The sequence below is a fragment of the Nannospalax galili genome, unplaced genomic scaffold (genome assembly GCF_000622305.1).
Source record: "Nannospalax galili isolate Female #2095 unplaced genomic scaffold, S.galili_v1.0 scaffold206, whole genome shotgun sequence".
In the NCBI taxonomy this organism is placed as follows: domain Eukaryota; kingdom Metazoa; phylum Chordata; class Mammalia; order Rodentia; family Spalacidae; genus Nannospalax; species Nannospalax galili.
Window position 1 is genome coordinate 2,184,204 of NW_008358101.1, and position 7,820 is coordinate 2,192,023.

At 40.0% G+C, this 7,820-nt stretch overlaps 1 pseudogene; it reads right to left on the reverse strand.

Annotated features, from left to right (window-relative positions):
• Nucleotides 1-475, reverse strand: part of LOC103752507 — a 70,157-nt pseudogene extending 69,682 nt beyond the window's left edge.
• Between the last annotated feature and the right edge of the window lie 7,345 nt (nt 476-7,820).

Consider the following 7,820-nt stretch of genomic DNA (forward strand, 5'->3'; position numbering starts at 1 on the left):
TACAACTGATTACTGCTAGATGAGGAGCAGCTGACCTTCCTAAAACAAAGACCTCTAGACAGGCTGACTAGATTCGCCAAAAGGGCAAGTAGTGGGGAATGGCTGGGGGTGCCGACAACACAGCAGAGCCAGCAGGGATATCACAGTATAAGGGGTTTAGTGGGGGGAGGGAGGCTATGGGAGGGTGCTATCTGGGAAGTGGGTGTAAAAATAAATAAATAATAATAAAAAAAGTGTAGGAATATTATTTATGAATCAGAGATGGAATTGTATTGCATGTTAGTTCCCTAAAACCCAATCCACATTTTCAACCGCTGAGTTAAAATACCAAGGGGGGGGGCTGGAGAGATGGGTCAGTGATTAAGAGCACTGGCTGCTCTTGCAGAGGACCTAAGTTTGATTCCCAGCACCCACATGGCAGCTACGAACTTTTCTTAACTCCAATTCGACGAGAATCTGTGGCATTGCTCGACATGGGTGCACTCACATAGATGCAGACAATACACTCATACACATAAATTTTAATAAATAAACATAAATAAGTAAATAAATAATAAAATAAAATACCAATGGGTATTTTTGCAGAAGTGTTCAAGATAATTCTAAGACAGGGAAATGAGAAGAACCAAGTTTTACCAAATCAGAAAGGGAAACGCAGCAAAACATCTGGCTGGTGGTGACTTGCTGTAATCCTTTCACTCAAGGCTGAGAAAGAACTGGCTATTCACAACAGTTTGGGAGACACTGACACACCCTATCTAGTACAAAAGATGAGAAATCAATGTTATTTCCTATACTCAATTAGCATATATGCTAATCTAAATTGTGGGATATCGTCATAGATACAGATGAGTGGATAGTTAAAATAAATATATATTGACAACTGGTTTTGACAAAGATACAAAGGCATATCAGTAGTGAAAACACACAGAGTTCAAGAAATGACATTCTGTATTTTATACCCATGCACAAACTCTCACACACAGTACACATACACTCACCATACACCCAGGAGCACAAAGGACACACACACATACACGTACATCACACACACCTCACACATATACCTGCATATATACACCCAAGAGCACACACATCATATGCATATACAGAACATACACATACACACACAATTTGCACACACACACCTCACATAGAGACCACACAAACACACTCAGTTACAAACACACCAGATATATCACACATATACACACCACACACCCAGGAGCACATAGCATGTAGACACCATCAACCACACACACACACACACACACACACACAGACCAGACACTCACATACATCACATACACACATATGCACACTAATTGCACATATTACACACATATACATACAACACATGGATACACCTCACACACAGATAAACAGACTCATATCTCTCACACATAAACATACCCCATACCACATACATATACCACATACACTCATGCTTGTGCACGCACATGCACCAACACATGTGGACTACCTATACATACAAACCCACAAATATACATACACACATGTACACTTATATATACCACACCCACATACATACATACAAACCACACACACACATACCCATACACACATACACAAATCACATACACACATTCAGATTTTATGATATTATGTAAAAATTCACTTCAGAGATCATTGAACTAAATTCAAGTCCTAATTTATAAAATTTTAAGAAGAATCATGAGAAATGTTTTGTGATAATAGGTTAGGAAATAGAAGTTTTTAGATACAGCACCTAAGGTATTCATATAGAACTGATGAACTGAGGTTTGTAAACTTGGAAAATTTTCATCTTCAAAACTCCTTTGAGAGAATAAAGTGATACACACAGCAAACTACTTCTTTACAGACATAGTTCAATTAAAACTCTGATAGAGTACAACAGTATGAATACATCAAAATAATTTTACTGAATGTGAAAAGGCCAAACAACAACAAAAACATACAATATAATTTTCAGTTACATAAATGTGTATATATTTCAAAGAAACTTTTAATGACAGAAATTAAATGAATTTCTTTTGGGGAATGGATTAGCCCAGGCTTGGGTAATAAAGAAAGATGATTTTCAGAGCTCACCAGTAGCTCATGTTCATTTTCCCCATGTTTAAGATAGTTTCCAGGGCTTTCATGTGTGTCAAAGCATATTTAATTGTATACATACCAGATTCAAGTCAACTATGGCACAATGAAGCTAAACCCTATAATTTTAAACAAAGTGCCAATTAAGCAAGGTAATGTCAGGAAATAAAAATGATTTTTCTGACTATAAACTATAATAACTATTATGCATGGATACGTAATTACTATATTGACAAAAAGTGAATTGATAATAGCAATTTCAGCATTTTCAAAGTCCTGACTTTTGAACAATGGCATTTGACACATGTAATATTTAATTGGTTGACATTTATCAAAATTTAAATATTTCATTTGACCAAATTGTTTATTTTAGTTTTATAGTTTACTATTACATAATCATATCCAAAAGTAAAAATCAAAAATAACTTTTACACAGAAACATTTATTAGTGAATACGTTTGATATTTGTATAAATTGATTAAGTAATTTATTATAATTTTATTCTCATCTTTACTACATAATTAAATATGAACAAAGGAAGTTTGTATACAAATAAGAACTTCCTGAATCCTATTCTAATATACATGAACTACTAATATAGCAAAGCCATTTATACCCACAAGAGATATTTCCACTGAACAAAAGAAGATTATTTAAAATGACTGGATAATTCAAAGGAAATGGAGCTATATTTTAGATAAAACAAGCAGAGATGGATTATGAAAGAGGAATATGCTGAGTTCAATCTATAGTTATGATTCATATATATGCTAACGCAGAACGCAGGAATAAAATGACATTGTGCTTCCCAGGAATTAACATCATCACTCACAGCTCTGAGTTCAGTTGTGACTTTCTTTTTACTACTTAATAAAACATAAATGTCATTGGCATATAGTAAGAATACTTGTTATAAATTGTGCAGAGAAGCATTAAATAAAGTAAGAATGACAGAAACAAGTGGACTAGCATATAATTAAAACTGTTATAGAATGTTGTATTAGTCTTTTTTTCTGTGGCTATAACAACAAAATATCCAAAGCTGGACATAGAAGTCCCTCTTATCAGTGAATGGCAATGGGTTCAGATAATTGCAAATACTCAAGGTGCTGATAAATGGCAGCTGAGTGCAAGGCCCTGAACAAGACATTTATACCACATTCTCTAAGGGTCTGGCAACACTGAAGAAGGGAAATTATAAAGATGCAAGAGCCAGAAAACAAAGAGTGGGACTGATGAACATCATCCTCTGGGTAAGACGAAACAGTTGCAATCACAAAGGTACAACAGCTGGTCACAAAGATGGTTAAACTCAGGGGCCACAAAATAAGTAAAAAAGACATGAAGCTGGGAAAGGGATTTGTAGGGAGGGGTTGAGAGTTGATGGGTTTTGGAAGGAGAAGAGAGGTGGAAGGGAAGAGAATATTCAGAATATATTGTGTAAATTAAATTTTCAAAGAAAAATACCAATCAATCAATAAGAAGTTTATTTAGCTCAGAGTTCTGGAGGTATATTAGTGTGATACTAGCTCTGGTGGCAACTTCGTGGAGGATGGAAGCCCAGTGGAGAAGTCCTCCTGAGAAGGAGAGATCACATTGTAAACAGGAAGTCAGGTGATAGGAGAGGGAGTAGACTTTCTCCTTAGCAACCATGTCACTAGAAAATATCACTGTTCCATTAGAACTGTATCAATATATTACTAGGCCACAAACCCCAGTGCTCTACTGACAACCCAGATCTTAAATGTCCCAAAAGTGAGGTCTCAAGAAACTTCCATCTCATGAACCCATGAGGAAATAGATCACAGAAACCTTTTTACTTTTCTTATGAACTTCAAGGTTCACCTCCTTCTCACTGTAAAACCAAAACACAAATCAAATAGTTCAAAGATATATTCGTGGGGCAAGGAGAGGAAAAATCATTTCAATTTCAAAAGTTAGGGTTCTCCAAAGAAACAGAACCTGTAGAATGAATATATACATATATATATGTATATGTATATGTATGTATGTATAGAGATTTATCAGCTTAGCCAACAAGATAGAGTCTGAGTAGTCCAACAATGGCTGCACCACACTGGAGAGGCTGAGAATCTGAAGCCGCTCTATCCATGAGGCTGGATGTCCCAGTACTTCCAATCTGGTGCTGAAGGTCTGACAAATTCCAAAAGATCAGCTAGTCTTCAGTTTATAGCAGCAAGAAGAACTCACCAGAGAGAGAGAGAAGGCAAGCAGCAAGAAGCCAGGCATTCTCCTCTGCCTTGGGCTATTATATGGGCTGCCATCAGAAGGTAACACCCACATTTAGGGTGTGTCTTCTAGTTTCAGATGATCCAATCAAGAAGATCTCTCTCATTTCAGGTAATCCCAGATCCAGTCAAGTTGACATCCAGGATTAGCCATCACATGTCCACCCCTTGTCAACTTGACACCCAATAGCATCTCTCTATATCATGCTTAATTTTCAAGTGAAAACAATGTTGAGGTCATAATTTCACCTAACATGATATATCTATCCCATCATACAATGACCAATGCATTATATATCTTAGAGTAGGTGATATGATCTTTGAGGAATGCTTAGTCCTTTAGTGTCTCATAATGCAATATAATCATATAGGGCCACAACACTTAACCACTTAACATTTATCTCAACTGCACATTCATAAATGAATAACTCAAGTATTTTCTTAAAATATGTGTATATACACAAGCCTATTCTTAACCAAATAGGACAAAAATCTCATGCCAATTACAGTCCATGTTTCTGCAACTGGTCACATGGCCTAAGGTGGTATTTGTAACTACCTTCCTCTACTACCCATCAGCAAGCATCTCTGCAGGTCTTGGCTCTTTCCCTGGAGGAGTGACCCATACTTTCATCCCTGAAGGGTCTGGGCCATTTGTTGTCCTGTCTTGATTGGGTTGTTGCAGTTTCCCATTGACCTTAATCACAGGACATGGTAACACCAAAAGTCACCCTAAGGAATCTCCTGCCTTCCAGATATAATCTTCATTATCTCCATTGTGGAGAGCCAGTCCAATTTCTCCCTGGTAGTCTGGGTCAATAACCCCTCCTAATACTGTTATTCCTTTCTTAGCCTGCTGAATTAAAAGCATCAGAAGCCCAAAGTGTCCAGGGGGAAGTCTTAGCTTCCAGTTCAATGGAATGTTTGTTGTCTCTCCTGGCAGAAGCACTCTCTCCTCTGGAATCAAAACATCCAAGCCAGTAGAGTGTAAAGTTGAGGATACAGGAAGCTAAAATTTTCCAAGTGGGTCACCAGGGGTCATAGTGAGTGGAATCATTTCCAGTTCCACCCCTTGATTCCTGGATCCGTGAATCTTCGCTATAGGAGAAACTGCACCATACATTGGATGATGATTCAAAGCATACACTGCCTTCTGGAGGACCCTGCCCCAGCCCTATAGGGAATTGCCACCTAATTGGTACTGTAACTGTGTCTTTAAGAGGCCATTCCATCATTCTGTCAAGCCAACTGCTTCAGGATAGTGGGGAACATGGTAGGAAAGGTGGATTCCATGACCATGGGCCTACTGTCACACTTCTTTGGCTGTGAAGTGATTTCCCTGGTCAGAAGTGATGCTGTGAGGAATAACGTGATGGTGGCTAAGGCATTCTGTAAGTCCCTGGATGGTAGTTTTGGCAGAAGCATTACATGCAGTAAAGGCAAATCCATAATCAGAATAAGTGTCTATTCCTAAAAGGACAAAACGCTGTCCCCTTCGGGATGGAAGTGGTCCAATGTAAGCAACCTGCCACCAGGTCACAGGTTGCTTGCCACAGGGAACAGTGCCATATCAGGGGCTCAGTGGTGGTCTCTGCTGTTGGCAGATCTGGCACTCAACAGCAGCTGTAGCCAGGTCAGCTTTTGTGAGTGGGAGTCCATGCTGTTGAGTCCATGCATAACTTCCATCTCTGCCACCATGGCCACTTTGTTCATGGGCCCATTGAGCAATGACAGGGTAGCTGAAGAAAGAGGCTGACAATCCACAGAGTGGGTCATCTGATCTACTTGATTACTCAACTCAACTCATCTTGTGCTGAAGCCACCTTTTGATCAGCATTTACATAAGACACAAGTATGTTCACATCCTTTCCCCATTTGGAGAGATCTGTCTACATACTTCTTTGCCAAATGTCTTTCTCACCAATTTTCCAATCTTGCTCCTTCCAAGTCTCTGACCATCCAGCCAAACCATTGGCTACTGGCCATCAGTAGATTATCGAATTTCTGGCCATTTCTCCTTTCAAGCAAAATACACAACCATGTGCGCAGCCCAAAGTTCTACCCACTGTGAAGACTTTCCTTCCCCAGATTCCTTCAAGGTTGTTCCAGAAACTGGCTATAATGCCGCAGCTTTCCACTTCCAAGTGGTGCCTACATAGCATGCAGAACCATCTGTAAACCAAGCCCTAGTCTTTTCTTTTTCAGTCAACCGATCATAGGGCACACCCCATGAAGCCGTGGTGCATGCTTGAGAACAGGAGGCATCATGAGTAGGAACCATAAGCATTTGGGCAACTTCTTCATGTAACTTGCTTGTGTCCTCTGGGCCTGCTCAGGCACAATCATGTATATACCACTTCCATTTGATAATGGATTGTTGCTGTACACTGCCTAATTTATGGCTTGGGGTGTCAGATAACACCCAGCTTGTGATGGGCAGCTCCAGTCGCATGGTGACTTGGTGGCCCATTGTCAAACATTCAGTTTCCACTAAGGCCCAATAGCAGGCTAAGAGCTGTCTCTCAAAGGGAGAATAGTTGTCTGCAGATGAAGGCAAACCCTTACTCCAAAATACCAATGGCCTCCACTGTGACTCTCCTAAGGGGGCCTGCCAGAGACTCGAAACATCTTTATCTGCCACTGATATCTCAGGCACCATCGGGTCTGCTGGACCATATGGTCAAAGGGGAAGAGCAGCTTGTACAGAAGCCTGGACCTGTTGAAGGGCCCTTTCCTGCTCCAGGCCCCACTCAAAGGTAGCTGCCTTCCAAGTCACTTGATATATGGGTCATAGTAACACACCCAGATGAAGAATGTGCTGCCTCCAGAATCCAAATAGGCCCACCAAGCTTTGTGTTTCTTTATTGGTGGAGGGAGAGGCCAAGTGCAACAACTTATTCTTCACCTTAGAAGGAATGTCTCTGCATGCTCCACACCAGTGAACTCTTACAAGTTTCACTGAGGTAGAAGGCCCAGGAATTTTGGTTGGATTTATTTCCCATCCTCTCATGTACATATGCTTTACCAACAAGTCCAGACTGTCTGCTACCTCATGATCACTGGATCCAATCAGCATAACATCATCATTATAGTGGACCAATGTGATATTTTGTGGAAGATTCAGGCAATCAAGATCCCTTTGAACCAAGTTATGGCACAGTGCTGGAGAGTTAATATACCCTTGAGGCAGGACAGTAAAGGTATACTGTTGGCCTTGCCAGTTGAAAGCAAACTGCTTCTGGTGGTCCTTATCAACCGGTATTGTGAAGAAACATTTGCCAAATCAGTAGCTGCACATACCAGGTACCAGGAGATGTATTAATCTGTTCGAGAAAGGAAACCACATCTGGTACAGCAGCTGCAATTGGAGTCACTACTTAAGTTTCGGATAGTCAGCTGTCATTCTCCATGACCCATCTGTCTTCTGCACAGGCCAAATAAGAAAGTTAAATGGAGATGTGGTGGGAATCGCCA